The sequence below is a fragment of the Lithobates pipiens genome, unplaced genomic scaffold (genome assembly GCF_037356315.1).
Source record: "Lithobates pipiens isolate NorthernLeopardFrog02 unplaced genomic scaffold, aLitPip1_a1.2 Scaffold_16, whole genome shotgun sequence".
NCBI lineage: Eukaryota > Metazoa > Chordata > Amphibia > Anura > Ranidae > Lithobates > Lithobates pipiens.
Window position 1 is genome coordinate 550,646,844 of NW_027507748.1, and position 13,540 is coordinate 550,660,383.

Below are 13,540 nucleotides of genomic sequence, written 5' to 3' on the forward strand. Positions count from 1 at the left end.
TTTGGATCCCCAGTTCAAAATATATTATATCTCAGGTTAAGGTAGGGTTGCCATCTCATCCCTTTAAACCCAAACACATATTAACCACCTCCATACAGGGTACTTACACCCCCTTCCTGCTCAGGCCATTTTTCAGCTTTCAGCGCTTTCACCTTTTGAATGACAATTGTGCGGTCATTATACACTGTAACCATGTGAAATTGTTATCATTTTCTTTACACAAATATAGCTTTCTTTTGGTGGTATTTAATCACTTCTGGGTTTTTTCCTAAAAAAAAAAGAAAAAAGATTTTGCAGAAAAAAAGATTTTCTTAGTTTCTGTCAGTAAATTTTGTAAATAAGTAATTTTTCTCCTTCACTGATGGGCGCTGATGAGGCAGCACTGATGGGCACTGATGAGGTAGAACTTATGGGCACTGATGAGACGGCACTCATGGGCACTGATTAGGTGGCACAGATGAGGAGGCACGAATATGCCGCACTTATGGGCACTGATAGGTAGCACTGATACGTGGCCCTGATAAGCACTGATAGGCAGCATGGGTGACACTGATGGGCATTGATGGGTGGCATTGATGGGCAGCAGTGATGAGCATTGATGGGCAGCAGTGATGGGCAGCACTGATAGCCAGCACTGACTGGCATCACTAATGGCCACTGATTGCTGGCACTTATGGGCACCGAATGGTGGCAATTGTGGGCACTGGAGATAGACTGAAGTAGGCACCCTAAGATGCTTACTCTAATGCCGCGTACACACGAGTGGAATGTCCAACAGAAAAAGTCAAACGTATATTCCGATCGTGTGGATGCCCCATTAGATTTTTACGTAGAAAATTCTGACGGACCTAGAAATAGGACATGTTCTAAATATTTCCAACGGAACCAATTCCTATCAGGAAAACCAAAAACGGCGCATGCTCTGATGCAAGTACTAGACGGAAGGTATTGGCTACTGGCTATTGAACTTCCTTTTTCTAGTCCCGTCGTACGTGCCGTACATCACCACGTTTTTGATGGTCGGACTTTGGTGGGAATTCTGTCGGAAAAACATTCAGAGTTTATTCCGACGGGAAAACCACCCGTGTGTACAGGGCATTATGCCTAGTACACACAAGCCGAATGTCGGGTGACATCGACTGGTTCAGTAAAAACTGTCCAACATTGGGCCTGTGTGTATGGCAGCTGGCTTCTTTTGGAAGAGCATGCTGGAAAACCAGCAGCTGGCCGGCTCCCGATCAGTGCTCTCAGCCAATGGCTGAGAGCGCTGACTGGAGTGTTCTGGCCAGGGGCCAATCCCCCTGTCAGAACACAATAGCTCAGCATGGGAGATCACTGTACTAAACATCGGATTGTTAGTACAGCGGCTCCGATCTGAGCTGTCAACCCGCTGGGTTGAACTGAAAAAAAAAACTAGTAGTGTGTACTAGGCTTTACTTTGCTAACATTTCCCTATTACCCATTCCACTACTTGGAGTGCCCTGAAATACCTATACAGCTTTGGAGTCTCTGAAAGTCAAACAGAGCTTAGGTGGTAGACCAGGCCATTGGGTGCATAGGCACGAGCAGTGACCTAGCCTTGTGTGGCAACATTTTTGTTGTTTTTGGTACAGAAGGGGGAAAACTCCTGGTATTTTACCTTTTGCTAGATGTGTCCTTTTGGGGAGATTTTTATTTTCTTCCTATCTTGGAGATGCAGATGGACATGATAGGAAATATCTCAAAAGTGAGGGGAATTTCCCTCCTGGACAGTTGTCACAAAACAGGTGTCCTCATTGAAAGATTTTCCCTTGCCTCTTGTTCTGAAAAAAAAAAATGTTAAATTTTAGATTACATATCACTTTCTCTCTTAGTTACAACAGTCACATATAAAGACAAATAAAGTGAATCTATCCAGCAGGGACACAGATGGTGATAAAATCCTGACTAGGGTGCACTGATTCAGTGAAGGGAATGAGGGATGATCCTCTATGTTTGGGATTTGGTGATGCAATGAAGGATGTACTGTGCTACAAAGGTAAAAAATAAATTAAAAAAAGCTTTAGCTATGCATGTACTGTATACAGGGGTGGACTGACCATTTGGCCACTCGGGCAGTGCCCGAGGGCCCCGGGCCACTAGGGGGCCCCATCAGGGTTTCCAGCCTCAGTAAAACCAGGGACAGTATGTAAAAATTTTTTTTTTTTTTTTACATCTGTCTCTGAAATGCCCCTTACCGACATCCTTTTGGTCTAAAAATCCTGAGATTATAGCTGCCCCACCTCTCCAGTACCTTCTCAGCCAATAGAAACATGTCTGTGTATACTGTGTGTACATGTATGTGTATACTGTGTGATTGTATACTGTGTTGCCCCATAATATCTGATTGCCGGAGGGTCCCATGATCTCCTATTGCCAGGGGACCCATGAGTTGTCAGTCCGCCCCTGACTGTATATAAACCTATAGCAGGTACAGCTTTACTATAAACAAAAAAAAGATTAAAAAAAAATAAACCCTTCAAGACAAAAAATATATATGACTGCCCTTGAGGCAGCAAAATGACAGAACGCTAGAGAGCGCTGTGTTAATTTGTAAGAAGCGTGGTGGTGGAGGGAGAAGCAGGAGCTGGCTCTGCCTTTTCAGATGGGGACAAAAGCCACTGGACAGTTGTGTAGCCTGTTTGATGGACTGTTCCCCTGTGAAAACAGGCAGCTTGCCTGAGGCAGATATACCCATAGATATAAGAGCTTTGGTCGATACAGCAAAATGCCAGCCAAAAACATTAGATTGGTATAAGGTCTTTCCAAAAATATTGTTTTTGCCAAGCGTGAACCTTTATATATTGATCAAAATACTCTTGGCACTTTTCTTTTCTCAGTTATCTAATGCCAAATGTCTAGTAAAATACATTTTCCCTGATTTTCCAAGATCAGTAAACAAATTGGTATCTACATCAAGATTTTTTTTATAACTACAATAAAAAATTAAATTTTTTTATTATTGTAGCACTTTTAGTGTATGCAGACATTTTAATACTGTTATAGCTTAAAATGTTGTATTCAAAATGTTTTATCAAGTCAAGCTGTTAAAATAATAACTGATTAAACAAACATTCAAATTTAGTAGTTTTAAAGTATTAAAGCTCAGGATTTCTTAATTGTTGCAGCTGCAACAAAGTACCTTAGAAAAGTATTGAAATGCATTTGCCTCTAGAGAGAGAACATTTTCTGAAGACTGAATGATATGCATAGGGAATGCTCAGCATTATGTGCTGTTTGGGCTTCATGATGCATGGATGGCAGTTTGAATAGGCTTATCCTTATGTCACATTCACCACTATACCCGCCTTGCCAGGCCAGGTCATCGGGGCTTGTTTAATTCTCCAGCTGGTGCCTATTAAATCTGACACGAGCAGGTAGTCTTTGACCTTTTTTAGCTCAATACAACACAGATGTTTTTATCACACCAGTTCAGTAAGTTGAACATTTGGCTGATTACTGAAAAAAAAAAAACAGTCAGCCTCATTTGGTAAAAAAAAAAAAGTTCTTAATTCTTTTGTGTAGCACAGCTTTCTTAGAAGTGCAGTTACAGTTAGAAACCAATCATAATTCATCATGTACTTTTTAAACTTGGTTTTGCACTTAAGAATTAAAGAGAAGTGCTACTGTTTTTTTCAACTTTCAAACATGATTTGTACATAACAAATAAATCCCAGAGCACTATGCACTGTTTTCAGCTGATGGTGCTGAGCCTATTGGCTATCATTGTTTTTTCTATGGAAAATCTATAAAGCTCAAATGTATGTTCATGAAAAGCTCACATTCAGTCACGATTCTGTACAGTGAAATCATATTCATGTTTGTTAAATTTTTGGATGTATTGTCTGAATGAAAAAATATTGTACCATAATATTTGAACACGGATCAGGAAATCAGGTTATCGTTCCTCATAGGTTTTGGTCATTATTTAGCAATGCAATATAATGTCCATCCAAAATTGTAACTTCTACCTATCTGCCTACCTTTTAGATAATAAATATGCCTTTTACTCTTGGTTACTTATTGTAAATTTTGCATTACTGCGTGCAATGTTAAACAATAAAGCAGTGGCGGCTGGTGGGTTCTTCTTTTGGGGGGGCAGCAAACAAACAACAACCCACCCTGGCGGCATGGCACTGAAACAGCACCCCCCATGTGTGGTCCGGCACTTACATGCTCGTGTGGTGAGCTGTGGTGTCCTCTCTTCCTCTTCTGGAGTGCGGGAATTGGCCATGGCGGCTCCGGTGTCCTCTCCTCTAGCTTTCTCCGTCGTGTGTCTCCTCTTCCGCCAAAGCGCTAGGCATCCAATAGGATTGCCTGTTTCCCACTTTGTTTCCCACTTTGGCCAACCGGGAAACAGGTCTCACAGACCAGCCTCCTGATTGGTGGGAAGACTTTAGTGTGATAATAGCGAAAATTTATTTGGTAAGGTCACACAACTGGGTGGGCTCAGAGCACAATGCTCTGTGCTCCAAGCCCACCCTTTTTGAAACCTATTAGAGCCTCTGGCTCTAATCAGGTGCTCAAAAAAACACCCACCCATTGGAATCCATGGTCCACTGATATGTAGATCATGGGGCCGGAAGCATGGATTGGGGAGGCGGAGCCCATGCGCCCTCTATGGACGGGCTGCAACTGCTATAAATTACACATAATGCAAATAAGGTAATTTTGCAATTGATGGCAGTAATAAGTCTCAAAAAAGCTGGGATAAGAAAAAAAACTGGTAAAATAGGTGAAACTATCAAGGAGGAGCTAGAAGAACATTTTGCAATTAATTAGATTAATTGGCAAAAGATCAGTAACATGATTGGGTATAAAAGGGCATCTTATGCCCCGTACATACGATCAGAAAATCGTATGGAAAATATCGCTTTCGAAGTGATCGTACGATAATCGGATAATTAGTACAGAGCTTTCGAGAGCCGATCATGACAGTTCATCCGATATTATTCTATTGGAGACGCACACATTTTTTTTTCTATGCGATGCCAGATCGTACAATTTTAGTTTAATTAGTACAGCTATCGTTCGAAAATGCAATAAAAAAAATGAATTACAACACTTGACATCACTTCCGAATTCTTTTTCTGTCGTACGGGAATTTTCGTGACTTTAGTAAACTCATCAGATTCGATCTGAGATTAGCATGCAAAAAAAAAACGGACGATCAATCGTCCAATAATCTCATCATGTGTACCGGGCATTAGAGAGACAAGGTGTCTCAGAAACAAAGATGGACAGAGGTTTCCCAAGCTAATCATCTACAGTATATAATATCATTAAAAGATTCAGAGAATATGAAGAAATTTCTGGAATACTTCCAGAAATAATTGTAAACACAATTTGCCATGCCATCCAAAAATACAAGTTAAAGGAGAAGTACAGCCAAAGCTCATTTTGTCTGTATTTCTCCTGTGGATCACAGGAGTGCAGTTTGTTCTGCACTCATGCGACCCATTTTCAGCCAACGGCTGATGCCACAGAGCTGGTTCAGGCTGGGGAAAGATCATGAGTATCAGGATCCACCCAAGGGGACAAAGCAGAGATCCGGTGACTGACAGCACCAGCACTCTGCTCACAGAGCACTGAGAACTGAGCAGTCAGTGCTGTTTTATCGCTCAGTTCTCAGGCTTAGCGTCGGCGTGGGACAGGTTCAGCAACAAACTGATGCTTCATCCTCCTAAGTAAGTATGATTTCTAAAAAAAAAAAAAAAAAAACAAAGAAAACCGAAACTTTTCTTTTTAAGCTCTATTATGCAAAGAAGCCATATCTGAACATGATCCAGAAACATTGCTGTCTTCTCTGGGCCAAAGCTTCTGTTGCAAAGTGGAAAACTGTTCTGTGGTCAGACGTATCGAAATTTGACATTCTTTTTATAAACCATGCACAGTGGGTCCTCCAGACTAAAGAAGAAAGGGGCCTTTCCTAGCTTGTTATCTGCAAAAGCCTGCATCTCTGATGGATATAGGGGTGAATTAGTGCATATGGAATGGGCAGCTTGCACATTGGAAAGGCACCATCAATACTGAAGGATATGTCCAGATTTTGGACCAGCATATGCATCCAGATAACATCTTTTTCAGGGATGGCCTTGCATATTTTAGCAGGACAATGTTTAACTGCATCTATGATAACAGCATGGCTTCATAGTAGAAGAGTCTGGGTGCTTAACTGGCCCGCCTGCAGTCCAGAACTTTTAAAAACACCAATTAAAAATATTTGGCACATCTTAAAATGAAGAATACAACAAAGAAGACCAAGGACTGTTGAGCAGTTAGAATCCTATATCAGTCCTTTTCTCTTAAACCTAACTGAACTTCTACTGATAAATTTAAGTTGTGGCGCATGGTGTTCACATGCTTATATTTTTGAATGGTTGAGTATGTTATATTCTACTATCTCTGCATATATATTAACCAACCCCATCTATCCAACAAGGGACTATGTTTGCAGGAATAGTTGCAAGGTTAATTGCCTCTATGTTAGTTATCTTTCCCCGCCTGATATTCTTTTGCTATTGTTATATATTTCTGTAATTTTTCATAAAAACTATTAAAATAGAATTCTATATGAGGCAAGAATTGGACATTTCTCTCCCAAAACTCCAGCAACTGGTCCCCGATGTTCACAGAGTGTTATTAAAAGAAGAGGGGATGCTACACCATGGTACTCACAGCCCTGTCCCAACCTTTTTGAGACGTGTTGCTGCCATCAATTTCAAAATTCTATTTGATATGTTTTCTATGTTCTATTGTGAATAAAATATGCGTTTATGAGATTTGCTGATCATTGTATTCTGTTTTTATGTTGATTTTACACAGCGTTCCAACTTTTTGGGAATTGGGGTTGTAGTATGAATATATACGTCCTCTAAGTCAAACATTGTATGCTGATCATAGACTCACTGACATGAGTTAAATTTTAAGCAGACTGGTCAAGCTTCTTAGACTGCCCAGCATAAATCTTACCAATAATATAACGATGGACTTTTAAACCAAGTGTAATATTTGAATTGTTCCTGTTATAATCATTTTAGCTTTACAATGTTTTTGGAAGAATACTTAGAGGTTTTTCTATGTTTAGAACATTAAGCTATACCTTCTTTACCTCATCTAGTCATATACTCAGATCCACCTTTTGGAAGCAGCTATTGGATTTTCCACAGAGCATAATGAGTTTTCCTGTGTTATCCTCATATCCACCTTTTGGAAGCAATTATAAAATTTTCCACAGAGCATAATGAGTTTTTCTGTTCTAGGAATGTGTGTCCAAGAATGTATATTCTAGGTTTATTGGTTGACATTTTTAAAAGTGTATATTAAACCCCTTTCTGGAATCTCCTTAGCAGCATACACATAGATACCCCATGGGAATGATCCTTATATAAATTCTTTGCTCAACCCTTCAGATACAATTCTTTTTATGTCCTTACTGGTGGAAGATCCCATCAGGAAATTTATTTTCCTATTATAGTTCCAAACCCACAATAATCTCTTTTGGCTGAGGGCTCTGCAGCCACTCAAATGAAGTTATAAACACATAGAGGCTCCTACAGAAGTTCAGAGACTTTAGGGTTGATTTTACTAAAGGCAAACTGGCTATTTACATTACAAGAGAATTGTCCCTTAGCTTAGAGAATGTGGTGAAAATTCAGTTTGCAAAGAATACCAAGTCACTTGCATAGAAAGTATAAAAAAAAAAAAAAACAGTATTTTTACTTGCACATGATTGGATGGTGGAGATGAGCAGAGCTGCATTTCATTCAGTGAAAATTCCTTTAGCAAAATTAACAGTTTATTTGTCTTTACTAAATCGACCCTATGTCTTGATAAGACATTCACATCTGCAGTAGATGTACCTTCCATCTTCACTGATATTTTTCTACCTCTGTCTATATCTTTTAATTTGTCCATTTACCAGAACATGGATGGAGATTCTAATTTAACCAGTGAGACCTGATCTAGTTATTTTTGTATTGGACTTCACTGTGCACTTTAACTTTTTACTTTGGATACATTACAAGTTCCATCATTATTTCATATTTAATAGATGAGTATAAATAATATAAAAACAGTGCTATTTATCAGTACAAAAAATGAATAAATAAACAATACATAAAAAAAATGTGTAATTCATAAATTATTAACTCATTCCATAAAAAAGTGCTGTAGTGATAATCAATAAAATGTAGATCGATATCCACAAAGTCCGCTGCTCTCCTTTGATATGACACTTTGCCCAATGCACCATAAAGAAGAGAAAAACATAGAGGCTCATTGCACAAACATCCTTTTTAATGTTATTGATGTGTTCCCCTATTTTGGTAGACATCTTCTTAATGGTGCGGCTCGATATTGGAGGTCAGAAGGGCACTCCAGCATGTAGCCCACATATGTAGTATCACAAATAAGTACATTTATGACTGCAGTAGATTAGTATTAGTAATTATTAGTATTATTAGTAATTAGTAATTACCATAAGTAATCACTCTCATTTAAAAAATCCTTTCCTGTCCAGAAATGTCACTCTATTTAGGTTAATCACATTTGATCCAGGTGTGCCCCCCCCCCCCCCTATATATAACGTTAGTCTTATTTTGCAATACTGGACCCAAAGATTTACCCCTAAAAGGATGCACCACAATCCCCTCCATTTGCTTATAATAGATATTAAAATAAAAACAGTGATACAAGCATATTCATATTTATATCTACAACCCTTCTATTACTATCCACCAATAAAGCCCTCCTATCCAAATTCACAATCTTCTGCTGGACAGTTTTCAGAAAAATCTCTCTTGTACCTATTTGTAAAAAAAAACCTCTGTATTAAAATATCACTATATATCCTTAAATATTTTTTATTGTCACATTTTCTTTTAATCCTAATCATCTGTCCCTTAGGTACGTCGATTCATAATCCTCCTTTGATGGTGGCATCTGCAAAGATAGCGTATTTCCCTTCCATCTGCAATCTCTTTGTAAATAAAAATGATTTTCATACCAAAAATTGTTGCAACATGGCAATCATATGGCATTTCAATGAAGATTGTTTTGTTCCTTTTTTAGATCAAATTTCACTTTTAAGAACCAATTCATTGAGTCCAAGGCATCTGATTGTCTAATGTTAGTGTGTAAGGAATTGACATCCTTTTGATAAAAAACAATAGCCATAATAATAGGGAATATTCTATAATAAGGACATGATGTGCTTGCTGTCTTCCAAATATAATTAAATTTGTTCTACTATGGGGACCATAGATAAACATCAATATACAGTCCCAACCTAGCAGAGAGGGGGCCTATACCACTTATGGTCAGATTTCATGGAGGACAGTCCTTATTTTTATGCATTTTTATGAGGAAGTAGTATATTGTAGAACTTTTCAAATATTTGGGGACTAAGTGTCTTGTTAAATTTTTTTTTTTAATCCAAAATACCCCCTCTCTTTCTCCCTCTTTAATTAAATTGTCCAGGTAATTTCTATATTTAATAGTGGGATCCTTTCCTAGTAACTTATAGTTTTATGTGTCCTTGAGCCATATTTGGTCAATGGTCATGGCAGTGCCTGTTCCAGTGACACCGGATGTGGACTGTCTAGCATTCAGGTTGAAACAAACTAGACAAATTTGTTGACAGCTCCAGGGGTTCTCAGGTCTCTGTAGTAAATGCTCTGGTGATTCTGCAGGTTTGGTTCAGCTTGATTTATTATTTCTCCCCTCTAAAGCTTCTCCCTCATCCTCCCCCCTTAGGATTAAGATGGAGAGCATTCCACTGATCCTCCTTGTATTGAACTGGCCTTGGAGGAGGTGGATACCTATATATGAAATGACTCCAGGCACTCTGTCTGTGGGCCTTTCCGGAACAACCAGATCTACCGTCCCAACATTTGGCCGTGTGCACCATCAAGGGGATAATCCTGGTCCTGGTTGTCCTTTATTAAAGCCGTTTTCTCTTCACTCCTTTGTGAAGGCTTTTGTGCAGGGTGTCACTTACATTGTTCCCCCTGTAGCCTGGTTCTATTTAGGCTCTTCAGAGGTTACTCTATGAGTCCATTAAGGATATTCCCTTATCCAACCTTACTCACAAGTTTGCCTTCCTTGTTGCTATCACCTCTGCAAGATGGGTCTTTGAGTTAGCAACCTTATTCTGTAAAGGCACTTTCTAGTTTTACACAAGGATAATGTTGTCCTGATGCCTAGAGCCTCATTTTTTCCCCAAGGTGGTTTCCACTTTCCATCCTAAGGCCGCGTACACACGGGCGGACTGTCCGCCCAACTAGGTTCGTCAAACAGTTTGACAAACAGTCCGTTCAAAATTTGCATGAGCGGACTTGACCACACACGACGAACGAACAGTCCGCTGAAAACTTGCGCGATGACGTGAACGGCACGTACGACGGGACGAGAAATTTGGCGTCCGATACACTGCAATGCAACCTTCGCCGTGTAAATTCTTTCTGAGCATGCGCGAGACTTAGTTTGCCGAACAAGCCTACACACGAGCGGACTGTTCGCTCAAACCAAGTTTCAGCGGACAGTCTTACGGAAATTCCGAAAAACTTTGTTCGTCAGACTGTCCGCTGAAACTGTCCGCTGAAGCCCACACACGAGCGGACTGTCCGCTGAAACACTGTTCAGCGGACAAAGTTGGACGAACAGTCCGCCCGTGTGTACGCGGCCTCACACAGACATTGTTTTCCTCTACTTTTGTCCTGCTCCAAAACACTCCAAGGACATTTTTCTCCACTGTCTGGATGGGGTACACGTTGTGTGAGTCAACCTCTCAACTACAGTTGTTTTTGGCAAATTGTCCTTCACCAAAGGTTTCCATGGAGAGCTCCTCGCTTCTTTCTTAACCATTCTTAGGTGGATTAGAAATGTCATAATTCAAGTCAATAGTTTAAAGTAGTATTTCTCAACCTTAGTGGGACCAGGACTTGATATAATTCTTTCCCTGGCCCAACAGCATTAAATATGTGGATACATTGAGAAATGACTATAGTTACTGTCAAAGACTGTTCAATTTAGACTTTGGCATGAAAAATGGAAAGAGTAAAACAACAGAATTTACCTTGGGCTATGCAGTTTCTGGAAATGGCTTGTAAGACTTTAGTGAATAAATGAACACATAAAGATCTATTGCTCTTGTTTGAAAGCTGAATGGTGAAGAAAAATTCTCACCGGTGCAGAAGCATAGTATCTGCCAACAGCTTAACCACTTTCTTAATGGACACTTAAAGTGGTTGCAAACCCTTACAACACACTTTGACCTACAGGTAAGCCTAGATTAAGGCTTACCTGTAGGTCCAAGAAATATCTCCTAAACCTACACGGTTTAGGAGATATTTGCTGAAAGACAGGCACTGCTGTCTACGGTGCATGCGCCGTAGATAGCGGCGCGCAGGCGCACTGAGCGCGGCATCGTCAACTACGAAGATGCCGCGCGTGTCGGCTCCCGTGCGCATGAGTGGGAGTGACGTCATCGCGGCTTCGCCGAATGACAGTGGCGGAGCAGCGAGACCCCACCGAGAAGATGGATGCGCCGGACTACAGGGGACAGCGGTGACATCGCTGGCTCCTGTGTCAGGTAAGTGACACATAATGGACTACTATGCGATGCATAGTAGTCCATTATGCTTTGCCTTTGCAGGGAATGAAAGAGGAAGTAAACTCATCAGGGTTTACTTCCTCTTTAAACCCCCCTCCTGCCCAGACCAATTTTCAGCTTTCAGCGCTGCCACTCTTTGAATGACAATTGTGCAGTCATGCAACACTGTACCCAAATGACATAGTTATGATTTTTTTTCACACAAATAGAACTTTCTTTTGGTGGTATTTATTCACCACTGTGGTTTTTATTTTTTTCTAAACAGACAGGTAATTTTTATCCTAGATTGATGAGGCAGCACTGATCTTGTTCTCTGCCTTTCCAGTGGTGATCCCTGTCCTCTGCCTTTCCAGTGGTGATTCCTGTCCTCTACCTTTCCAGTGGAGATCCCTGTCCTCTGCCTTTACAGTGGTGATCCCTGTTCTCCGCCTTTCCATTGCTGATCCCTATTCCTCTGTCTTTTCATTGGTAATACCTGCCCTCTGCCTTTCTAGTGGTGATCCCTGTCCTCTGCCTTTCCAGTGATGATCCCTGCCCTCTGCCTTTCCATTGGTGATCCCTGTCCCCTGCCTTTCCAGTGGTGATACCTGTCCTCTGCCTTTCCAGTGATGATCACTGTCCTCTTCCTTTCCAGTGATGATCCCTGACCTCTGCCTTTCCATTGGTTATCCCTGTCCTCTGTTTTTTTCTTTAGTGCTCCCTGTTCTCTGTCCTGCCAGCAGTGACCACTGTCATCTGCCCAGCCAGCAGTGACCCCTTTCCTCTGCCCTGCTGACCCATGTCCTCTGCCCTGCCAGCGGTGATCCTTGTCCTCTAACCTGCCAGCAGTGGCCCCCATCCTATCCCAAGCCAGCAGTGACCCCTGTCCTCTGCTCTGCTGACCTCTATCCTCGGCTCTGCTGACCCTTGCCCTCCGCCCTGGGGACCCCCTGTACACTGCCCTACCAAATCCTGTACATGCTGACCTCCCATCCTTTGTCCTGCCCTCCTGTACCCCTTTACACTGCCCTGATGCCCTTTGTCCTCTGCCCTGCTGACCCCTGTACACTGCTGTACAAACCAATAGCCTCTGCACACTGCCCTACAAACTGCTAACCCTATTCTCTGTCCTGCTGACCTCTGTACATGGCCCTACAAACTGCTGACCCTGTCCACTTCCCTGCTGACACCGTATACACTGCCCCACATATTTTTGACCCTATCCTCCACCGTGTTGATTGCCTGTGCACTGCCCTGCTGCCCCCCCCCCCCCTCCTCTATCCCTGAAATTTTTAGTGCACCCCACATCACTTCACTAGCTGTTCCTCAAACTTATCTTAAATATCCAAAAATTGCAAATTTTAAGTTGAACTTTATCTCTCCTTGTAAACACTATTTACTGCAAGCCCCCAGCATACCTTGACTGGGTATATCACCGGCTGTAAATAGAGCATAGTTCAGTTTTACTGTATAGGATAGCAGCAACTATCTCTCACTGCAAACACTTGATGATCTCTCCCTTTCTACTCCAAGTCTCCAGCAGATAGTGACAAAAAGGTTGATGGTAAACCGTCCTTTTTGTGGGGGGGGGGGACTTTAGAAAACCTCCATGATTGGCCCTTTAAGCCACCTGGCTACAGTTTAGAGGCCAGAAAGTGTATTATTGGTAATCAGTTGTTTTGGCAATGAAGGGCTGCATTTCATGAAATCCGAACAATTTAAAATCAGATTAAACTTGTGATTGACCTGAACCCGAAGCTAGTCCCTAGATGCCACCCCATCCAAGCACTTCTAACTTGCAGTATATTACATTTTTGCTTTTGGGTTTAGATATACTTTCATTCATAGAGGTTCAAAATGTATGCTTATATCCTTAATCCCAGATTCACACTATTCCATGTGTATTTCAGTGTGCTGGGTGATGCACCT

General features: G+C 41.1%; 1 protein-coding gene across 1 annotated transcript in view; it reads left to right on the forward strand.

Annotated features, from left to right (window-relative positions):
* The window catches only part of GDF11 (growth differentiation factor 11), a 197,371-nt gene that overhangs the window by 53,190 nt on the left and 130,641 nt on the right, over positions 1 to 13,540 (forward strand). The gene's annotated exons all lie outside the window — the stretch shown is intronic.